Here is a 10,943-nt window from a genome sequence, read left to right as displayed (position 1 = left end):
ATTTTTTGTTCCGAAGGTCTTACGGGTGTAAAACGGCACGAGGGTAAGTAATAAATGACAGAATTTTCATTTTTGCGTGAACTAACCCTTTAATGTCTTTTTAGGGCTGCTTTACTGCTTATATTTGATTAAATATATGCATTATTGATTCTGTTATTTTCCTGTTTATTTCTGTGAAGCTGCTATATTGTATATAGAGTTTAACATTACAAATAAGGATTACAACAAGAGTGCTCTAGTCATCTACCTCAAAATTACCCACAGGAAAAATCACGAATATTGTTATAAACATGAATACGTCCAACACTCGCTCAATCTCCACTTACTCATGTGAGACTGCTGATATTTATAGAGCCTTTGCGCTTACACCCGCCTCTCAGCTCAACACTGTGAAGTGATTGGCTCTCGATCGCAAATAGACTACTCTGATTGGATCGAACGAGCTGTCCGTCAACGTGTTCCACGCCGCTCTCTTCAGCGGTCGCTTACTTATTTTTCCACATTAAATAACAACAAACGCTTCCAAAATATTATCATTACGGTCCACAAACGACACACTTTAACGGAACCGGTAAGAATATGTTTATACTTGTTTATTGATGTTGAGAATATGCCTAACGGCTGCACGAGCGGCTGATTAGCGAGTCTGCTAACGCGGTATCTGCATTAGCTGGTTAGTTAAAACAGCTCGATTTAAAAAATAATCTGACTATTGTTGTCCTGTATGTCGTCTGAAGAGCTCGGTTAGTTCATGTTGTGGTTTCACTGCCACTGTAAATAAGTGCGCCATGTGTTTCATTGAAACAGGCGCCGGTTGCTGTGACTGAACTCTACAGGCCTGTGATTTTAAGTGATTGACATGTCACACGAATACATTCACTTTTAATATTAACTGATCTGCATTAATAGATTTTACTTTGAGATTACATGAATGTCTCATAAATGTCAATTTGCTGTCAAATGTGTATCTTATTATTGACTGTCTTTTAGCAGCAGAGCTAATATGCTAACTGTTGTCAATGAGAGATTCAGTCAGATTGAATGACACGGCTATCAGAAGATATTAGCAATGCAGAATGTACTTAGATATGGTTAAATATGATCTCTGTATAGTCACAATTGTTTATTCTGCATCTGATTGGCCTTATACTATGGTAGCCCATTTCTTGTATAAAAGGAAAAAAAATTGTGCTTTGGTAAAATAATTATGACTCTAAATCAGTCATGTTTATGAGATGATTTGAGATGAAATTTTATCAAACAGCTAGTAAGTGAGTTTGAGTGCTTTTATGTGGTCAAAAAATTATGTATGGATAATTAAAGGTGCAATATGTAATATTTTTGCAGTAAAATATCCAAAAACCACTATGCCAGTGTTATATATTTTGTTCACTTGAGTACTTACAATATCCCAAATGTTTGTATCTATTTGTAAATCGTAAAGAAATTTGCAATTTTAACCAAGGCTGCGGGACGTGTGAGGAGTCGCGTGTCAATTGCGTCATACCCGCGTTAACCTCGGTTTCCGGTTTTATTTTGTAGAAACCATGGAGACACCAAAGATGCTTTAATATGTTTTAATAGACAAGGGAACAACTGTTTTGATATATTTATAGACAGAAACCGAATTATTGTTATATAGCTCAACACGTTTAGTCTTATTGTTTAAATCAAATTTTTCTTGATTTTTTGCGAGTCTCATGCTTTACCATGCCTCAGAGAATAACACTATTGAAGTAGCTAACATAGCATAATCAGATGCAGCTTTATTTTTAGTAACAGTAACAGCATTTTCTCCATCATACAATATGTTTTAAAATGAACTGCATGCCATTTCTCAACACAAGCATCCAGCATTTAATCTGATATTGTAAAATCGCTCTATCTTACTGCAGTGTGTAACAGTGTCTCACAGCAGCCGCCGAGCGAACGCACAGAGTAACGTTATAACATCATTTTCAACACTCTATCTAATATGATAAACAGAGCTGCGTTACCTCATACTCGTGACCGGAAAAGCGGCAGCGGCGCCGGCGACTGTGTCATAATAAAAGTCCCGCTGCTCGTGAGTCGTGAGTTGATCAATCGTTCAGCTCCACAACACTCGCTCCTGCTCTGCTTCATACTACAGTAACGTTAACAATCGCATCCATGAACATGATTTCTTCCCAACTCCAATCCCGATTGTTTCCACCGGCTGTGATGATGTGAAGACCACTTGTCCCAAGATTCCGCGTTCAAACTTGCCGTCATCAAGCTACGCCTTTGTTTTGAAAAGGCTTCTAGCGGACATAAATCTTACATATTGCACCTTTAAGTAAACCTAAGTTGCTTCAGTCAGTATGTTTATCTTGAAATATTATAAGTTATTCTTCTGTTAACTTTATAAAACAGCAAAAAGACATGAACTGTGACCTGAAATTGGACTTTTTCCAGTGATGCTAAAAGCCTTTTACCTGCTAAAAAGTATTAACGATCAATCAGACGACAGAGGGCATGTAATAGATTGTGTGTTCATCAAAGTTTTGATCATGTTTACTTTTTAGAAGCCTTAGAAATGCATGCATCCAGTATGACAGAGTTGGCTTTATTGCATTGACTTTCATTGCGGCGACTGAAGATGCACTGTGTGCTTGTTTTGTAATGAGCGGATGAGTTGAATGAGGTGTGTTAAATAAGGGATGCATCAAGGATGTAGCTGTCAAGTGCACTTAGCAGTGACATAGCACAGTGTTGTATGCTAATGCATCAGGACACACATCTACTGAAAGCCGATTTGCAAATCTACCTTCAATCACAAGGTGTTGAAACAAGTGGTGGTGACATTTTGGTTGAAAATATATTTATCATTTGGTAGTGTTCAGTCCCGATGCATGTGTGTGATGTTGCTGCGGCGTCTTATCACATTATAAGTGCTCTTATCAGCAGTATTGTTCGGCGGTGTTCCTCTATGGCCTGTATCTGTCAGCAGCTGATATTAATAGTGTGCTGGTGATATATGAGCTCTACTGAACACATGTACTGTAGTGCACATCATTCACCCCGCGGGACCAACTCACCTGAGAGCCGTGAGCGGCCTTCATGAATCCGTTCAGAAAAATCGTATCTGTCGTCACATGCAGCAAACGCTGTGATTTGAGGCTACGTGCACACTAGCGTCTTCCAAAAGTTTCTCGTTCACATTGAAACGCACTGCGGCTGTGTCTGAAATCAACCCTTATACCCACGTTCACTATTCCCTACATTAGTTATATAGTTCACTTGAGGAAGTGAATGAAAATGGGCGAGTGATTTTGGACACTGAATGCGCCATTTTTGCATAGTTTGTGCTGTTTAGTAATTATTTGAAACTTGGCAAACTGGTAACAAACAAACATACGTGCACAACTCTGTTGCTGCCCCGGAAAAACGCTGGGTTCTTTGGGATGCTGAAAAGGGTAATCTTTCCCTCACAACTAAAAACACATTCCTTGGTTTACAGGAGCAGCATCTCATTTCGAAGGCTGCGTCCTCCGGGGGTCGCATTTGAAGGCTGCATACGTCATCAAGGATGTCATATTTAAGAAAAGTAACCATAATAAAATTGACTGATATACATTGTCAGGTGTAAAATACTGTAATTTCTCTTTTATGTTGCAATCTAAAAGTTATTTTTCTTAAATGAGACCGATGATGTACGCAGCCTTCAAAGGGTGCAGCCCCTGAATTGGGACACAGCCATTGTTGAAAAATCTCTCGGCTTCCGTGTCCTGAACGAAGCGCGTTGATGGGCGTGATCTTGCTCTTGCTTTGGGTGATGTGTGTGTGTTTGTGTGTGTGTTTGTGTGTGTTTGTGTTTGTGTGTGTGTGTGTGTGTGTGTGTGTGTGTGTGTGTGTGTACACTTATCATGGAGAAGTGCCAATTAGGGCTGCACGATTAATCAGACGATTAGAAAAAAAACATTGAAATTGCACTTAAACGATTTGGCTTTGTGCGATTATGAAATCGCAAAGCAGCAATTTTTTATTTTTTTTTTTATGCACGATTTATCAATGAACTATGGCTCCAAATGCTAAACCATTTGAAAGCACTGAGAGTTTGAATCACTTATAATGTTTGACAAAAAACAACGTGTCAAAACATCTTTCCAGAAGCATTTATTAACACCTTGTCCAACAAAAGACAACATTTAATAACATGTTTTTACTCCAAACTCACTTCATAACGACAGTTGAGCGTCCTTCTGTGAGATGATGTGGCTTCTTACTAGTGATCGACCGATATTGATTTTTTTTATAACCGATACCGATACCGATTATTTGCATGTTTATGTACCCGATAACCGATATGCAGAACCGATATTTATTTACTGTTATACTTCTGTTTTTGACAATTATTACAACACAAATGAGCTGAACAAACCATTTTATTTATAACAATCACTCCCTCCTCGCATACAAAAAAAAAAAAAAAACTTTACTAAATAATATTAGCTGGAATATATAACATTGTCAGGAAAGTAACAAACAAAACAGCATACATCATTGCATTTTCCAACTAGTGTTATTAATTATGTTTTGTCGGTCTAGATCATGAAATGCTTTCTGACAAAGTGCTGTAACTTATCTATGCATTTACACAAAACTATAAATTGGGCTACTCAACCGCGATCGCGTGTGGAGATACTAAATAATTTCCACAGAGCTGCATTTATTTAGATTTGTATTAACTAAATAATGGTTATGTAAATCAAATGATTATATAATCTAATAAAGTTAAACAGCACTTGCCAGTTGGCATTTTATGATCTAAATTTAATCTAACGTTAAATCATGAAATGCCAACTGACAAAGTGCTGTTTGACTTAATCAACCGCGATCGCGCATGGAGATAATAAATAATTAATTTCCACAAAGCGGTAGGCTATATTTATGTGTATTAGCGAAATAATTATGTAGTAAATGATAATATAATCTAGGGTGTTTAAACAAGATAATCTTGTCAAAAGTTTCATTCAGTGGCCGTGCTTAAGCCTCCTGATCATCCGTCAGTTGCTAAGCAATATGAACGAACTTTTTCTTCTAGACTAATGGTGAGCAAATACAACAGATAGAGAATTAAATTCAGCGATTTTATTTTCAACATGCACTCATTCACGTCTGTTTTATTTAATTCATGTAAAGTTACGTCTTTATTGGGGCAGGACATGGCGAATTACACTACGTGACTCAATGAGTTCGTCTCAATTGTTTAGAAACAAGCTACATAAATTAACTATATCAGGAATTTATGTCTCAGATCTCATTTGTGCATGTCTGTTATGTTAAATAAAGTTGATTAATTAAAGCAAACCAAGTAGAACATATACTTTGTTGAACATATAAGTTGTTGTTGACTGATCTCCTCAGACGGAGGAAGTCTCAAAATGGCCACAAGATGGTGCCGTAAATCGGCGAATCCAATATTACAAAACTGATACCCGATTATGGAAAAATGCTTAAATATCAGGAAAAATATCGGTAAACCGATACATCGGTCGATCACTACTTCTTACACAAAGTAAGGCAGTCGTGTGTTCATTATCATAACGTTCCAGTCATGTTTAATTAATCAAAACGTTTCAATCTTCTGTTTATTCAGCTACAGTGATAGTATGGGATTTCCTGGAATGACGCGTGTTCTACTTCGGCAGCAGGGCATATTTGCAGTTTCTGCACAAGAGCGCCCTCTGGCTTTCAGATAAAGAAAAATGTACTACTGATCACAGAGGCGTACAGCTCTGACAAGCTGCGCATAAAATAATCGCAGCCTTTGCCAAATCGCGTGCAATAAAATTGCAATAAATCATGCAGCCCTAGTGCCTAATTCCGCTCTCTTTTGATGTTATACAGGACACACTTGGAAAAAAACTCTCTGAATCCTGTACCGAAATCAGAAGTAGTGGATTTGGCACAGAAATACTCATACGTCCAACTCGTGTTTTGAAACTTTGGCCATGTTTAGCATGAGAATGCAACTCTTTAACAGTGTAAATAAGTCTGAATGCATGAAATAGCATTACACATCCCCCCCCCCCCCCCCACACACACCTTAATAACATCCGCTATGGTTTTGGACACCACTGCACTGTGTCCTAAAATAGTGCCCTATTTAAGGGTGTAGGGGGTGATTTCGGACACAGCCTGAGACCAGATATAATAAAATCCTCAAGCTATTCTCATGGTATGATCATTTTATTAGCAAAATATCTCACCACTTACTGGTGCATCCATCCAGGTCACACTCATTTGCCATTCTATGTTTGGTCTAAACAGGGTTGCCAGGTTTTCACAACAAAACTCGCCTAATCAAATCTAGTTCAAAACTAGTCTAATTGCGTTTCAGGTTTGGTCCCCTGGTAAAAAATGTGTTCCAGGGGTAAAATCCGCGTTTTTGTTAGGGTTCCCCTGTAAAATTCGCATTCCAGGGACTAAATACCATGTTATTTGGGGTCGCTTCAACTCGCGGACATGAGAAACAACCTGTGACAAGTGTTAAAGTAGCCCATTTCCATGGGAAAACCGTGGACTTATCGTAACTGGGTCTAAAACATCACTGCATTTGTTTTGCCGCAGCAATTGAGAGTAAATTTTGTGAAAATGAGGCCGGCACAACAACGGCAGTGCATCCATAGATGTATATGGATACAATATGCGTTACATAACTAAATGTGTCATCATTTCGAATACCTCCGTTTGCATAACTGCGTTTTCAAATTCATCCACTTGAGAAAGTGTCTTCAAAAAGCTCAGGTTTTGCTGGACAAAAAACATGGACGAAAGGTCAAAATGTAGAGGGGAAAGGATGCTTTTTCAGTTGCATCCGGACGAATGTGGACATAGCCTGAGATTCACTGCTGTGATGTTATGCAGTAAGTCAGTCTCAAAATAAGTAGCAACCTGGATGCCTTTTGTCACAGTATTTGTTCAGAAACATTCACAGTTCTGGTGCCTCTCAAATAAGTCAAATAAAAAGGGCATTAATGCCAAACCTTTAATTCAAAACCATCAGTTTATCAATTAAACAGGGTGATCGAGGAGTTTTTCAGTAGTTGTGGAGAGTACTGAGTGCTTCTCACCTGTAATCAGCAGAATTAGTGTTGCTTTTGCAGTGCTGCATGGGAATATTACTTTCATGTTTGCATTATAATGAAATGTGTTTCTGGTGCCACAACGTTCAGGAGGTGTGATGGAAGGATATTACAATTTGATTTTACATTTACAGATGAAAATGTGGCTTGGCCGTGCAAAATATCCCCCATATTATATATAGTCGAGGTGTTCTGGGTCAGAGTTCAATTGGGAAGTTTCATTCATGGTGTTAAGGATTTCATTAAACTAGGGCTGCAACAATTAATCGATAATTGAATTTGATTAATGATTAATAATGCCTGCATGCTGTGCATGGAAAACATCTGCTCGTCCTGTCAATTTACAGGAGTGAATAACACATTTCTATGGACAAATTAATTCTGAAATATAGCAACACGAATGAACTGCTTTAGGTTATCCTAAACATGAGAGTGCTTTATATTCGGCGCTTCAAACAAACTCATATGCATAAAGATGTGTGTAGTGTACTACTGTCAGGTGCTCTGGCAGATGCGTGTGCTGTTTAAAGCATTAATGTGCATAGCTTGCATTAATTTGTAACTTACATCCTTATCTGTAATGCATGGGTGTGTTGGCTGTGCATCAAACAGATTACAATAGGAGCGCAAAAAAATATGCATTTTGTTGGACGTTAAATGTATGTCTAAAATGCTGCTACATATTTTTATGAGAGCAGTAAATGTAAAGGGTCTTGTAATGAGGTATAAATGTAATATACTTACTATATAAGTGAATGTGTAGGTTCAATCTGTGCTTTCCTTTTACTTTTTTGTATAGCATAGTTTATATACTAGGGGTGTAATGGATCGTCCATCATCTGTACGGACCACGCCACACATGTGATTTGCATGTGTTTCTAAGTCTTGCCAATTGAAACATTAAAGCAGTTTTAAACCATTCAAGCACAGGAAAAGGTGAAAGAGAACTTAATTTGATACTCGCACGCGAACATAGAATTGAGTCCTCTTTCGCGCTTTGTTGCGCTTGAACAGACACATACACACAGAGCGATCTCTAAATGCCAGTCTCGGCAGGTATTTTCATAAACGCGTCCTGAAAGTGAATGCAAACAGTTGAGAAGGAAATCAGATGTGTGTCAATATTGGATCAGTGCATTAGCTCTTAGTGACAGCAGCCTATAAATGCCTGCGGAAATGGAAAGCAAAGTTAAATTTGTTTCAACATCCCAAAAATTTTTTTGGAGGTCAACATTGAGCAGGATGTAATCATTTTTATTTTTAACTAAAATTTGGTTTAATCTGATTAATCTAATACATAATCCTCAGATTACACGATTATCAAAATAATCGTTAGTTGCAGCCTTAATTTAAGCCTTAACTATGATCAATTTAATAGTCGATTTTTTTGAAGACCATGTTATTACTGAGTAGGCATCTTTTAGGTGTCTAAAACAAACCAAGTTGGGTTGAAAATGGACAAACCAGCTGATTGGGTTTTATAGGGTTTGTTTTATTTAACTCAACTATTTTTTTTTTTTTTTTTTTAATTCTGTATTGCTTGCTTAAAATGAACCCAAAATATTTTGGAAATGAAAAATGTATTAATATGTTTAATGAATAATTACAAAGTCCCTTTTAAGACAAGTCATTTCACTCGGCAGCCATCCTTGAAACGCCTCTCGGGCATCCTGGGCATCATGCAATCTCTTTGAATGGGGAAACATCAAATTCTCCAAAACTGTTCACCAACCTTACGATTAAATTTCATATTTGAAATCACCAATGAAATCTAACAACAACCGGCTCATAAATTTAGTTTCTAAACACTTCAATCATGACAAAAAAACTGTATTTTTCAGGCTGGATCAAGCTAATGCGCATACGCAGACCTAAATGCGCGTCTCTTCGGAGGCGCGTGTCTGACTGTTTCTATAGAAACTGGTGATTCTAACGGCCGCTGAAGTGACGCGATGACTTTACCAGTCGGCGATTGGCTCTTATTTAGAAGGCGGGACTTATTCCGCCATATTGCGTGTTACACTTTCTCCCATTCAAAACAATACGAGTGACACGTCTTGTGCCTATAGTCTTTGATAATAATGAAATTATAAACATTTATTGCTTATTAATAAATGTACACCTTTTGATTATTATTGTTGCCTCTAGTAATTATGTGTCTAATTTTTAATTTCCAACATATTTTAGGTTCATTTTAAGCCAGACATAGTCATTTTTAAACAATAGTTGTGTTAAATAAAACTACCCAGCATGTTGGGCATTTAACCCAACTGCTGGGTCAAAACGGCCCATTCGTTGGGTTAAAACAACCCAATTTCTGGGTTTGTCCATTTCCAAACAAGCCAATTTTAAAACAACCCATTCACTGGGTTAAAACAACCCAATTTCTGGGTTTGTCCATTTTCAACCCAACCTGGGTTGTTTTTAACCCAGCATTTTTTTACAGTGTACCATAATGTCCATCCCTCCAGTGTGACACTACATCGGTTTTAACTTCATCTGCAATATATCAGACAAGATCTGTTGCTTTAAAGAACATTTAGCATGTTATTCAATCGATGGCAGTATAGAGCGGCTTTGAACTCCTCCACCCCGGTTCAGAGTGTCGTCTTTCAATGGTGTTGCGTTAAGAGCAGTTGTGCAGTTTGAGACATTAAGCCGTGCTCTCAGAGCGTGTGCGGTAATTGCCTGACCTGAATCGAGCACAGGTCTATGAATGGCAACTCGCAGCTTTCTTACAAAGCATAATAGACGCAGCCTCCATTAGAGTGTTGATGTGCCTGTCGCTGCATACGCTGCATCTCTCTTGACTGTATCATCATGTGTCGCGCTGCAGAAAGCCCGTCCCTCCGGTGTTGCGCGTAAAAGCCCTCCACGCTCGCTCTTATAACCTTTTAGCATTTTATAATAATTTTTTGTGCCCCTCTCTTCTGGCCTTTTGCTATGGAAATGTTCCTGACAGATTTTCTGTGTTAAAGGAACTGGATCCGTGCTTTTTCTGCATCTTTTCCTCCATCACCCATTAGAGACATTCATTTCCCGTCTCTATATGAAGCGTCTGACACCAGACATTTGTTGAGCTCTTGCTTTGTCGCAGCGGGTGGCCGTTTCCATCCACCTCTGTGCAGGTTTAACGCCATTACCGACTCACCCATCAGTCTTTCTTGTCTTTTGAATGCTCTGGGTATCTAGCGCCATCCATCAATGCAGCGGGTCATCGAGTCAATTAAGTTTCCACAACATTACAGTTTCGCCTCTGCACTTCGCTGAGAAAGGCGTCTTGTGCGGTTCACCGGCTCAGTTCTCCAACAAAGTTGGAGGTCTGCAATATTCTTGCACAAACGAAAAACCTGCCGGTTTCAGATTTGTGAAATTGGCACGAGCTCTGAGGAGCGACGGCACGCTCTAACCGAATAACCGCAGTCAGGATGTTCCCATGAGCGGGAAGCGTATCCCATGTGATAGTCCAGGTTCCCTCAGATCCAGGTAGAGGTCGACGTGTAGCGCACGGTTGACCTAATTAGAGTATGTGCCGGCAGAACGCTGGATCCCGTCCCGTGGTGCAGCGGTGCCCTTCATCGCCATGTGTTAGTGTGGATTGTACCGCTTACAATTTCTGCAGCTTAAGAGTTGATTCTCTTTCTTTAATTGCTGCGGGCATCTCTCAAGTGATTGAAGTGACATTTCTATCTCTCTCAGGGTCTCTTTCTGTAGATATTTGCATTTGCTGTTGAATGAGAGCTGGTGTGTAAGAGGTTAAATGATGTAACACTGTCAGCTCTTCCTGTGTTGAGTTTTGCATTGAGTTTTCCTAGCAAAGGTCAATCACGTTGA

At 38.8% G+C, this 10,943-nt stretch overlaps 1 protein-coding gene across 6 annotated transcripts in view; it reads left to right on the top strand.

Annotated features, from left to right (window-relative positions):
* Positions 1–443: 443 nt before the first annotated feature.
* LOC137035915 (R3H domain-containing protein 1-like) overlaps positions 444–10,943 on the top strand; it is a 73,813-nt gene continuing 63,313 nt past the window's right edge. For all 6 annotated transcript variants that reach the window (XM_067409720.1, XM_067409719.1, XM_067409717.1 and 3 more), the window contains exon 1: positions 444–571. The gene's annotated coding sequence lies outside the window, so the exon portion shown is untranslated. The remainder of the gene's footprint in view (positions 572–10,943) is intronic.

Source organism: Chanodichthys erythropterus, chromosome 14 (assembly GCF_024489055.1).
Source record: "Chanodichthys erythropterus isolate Z2021 chromosome 14, ASM2448905v1, whole genome shotgun sequence".
In the NCBI taxonomy this organism is placed as follows: Eukaryota; Metazoa; Chordata; class Actinopteri; order Cypriniformes; family Xenocyprididae; genus Chanodichthys; species Chanodichthys erythropterus.
This window is presented reverse-complemented; position numbering and strand designations above follow the sequence as displayed.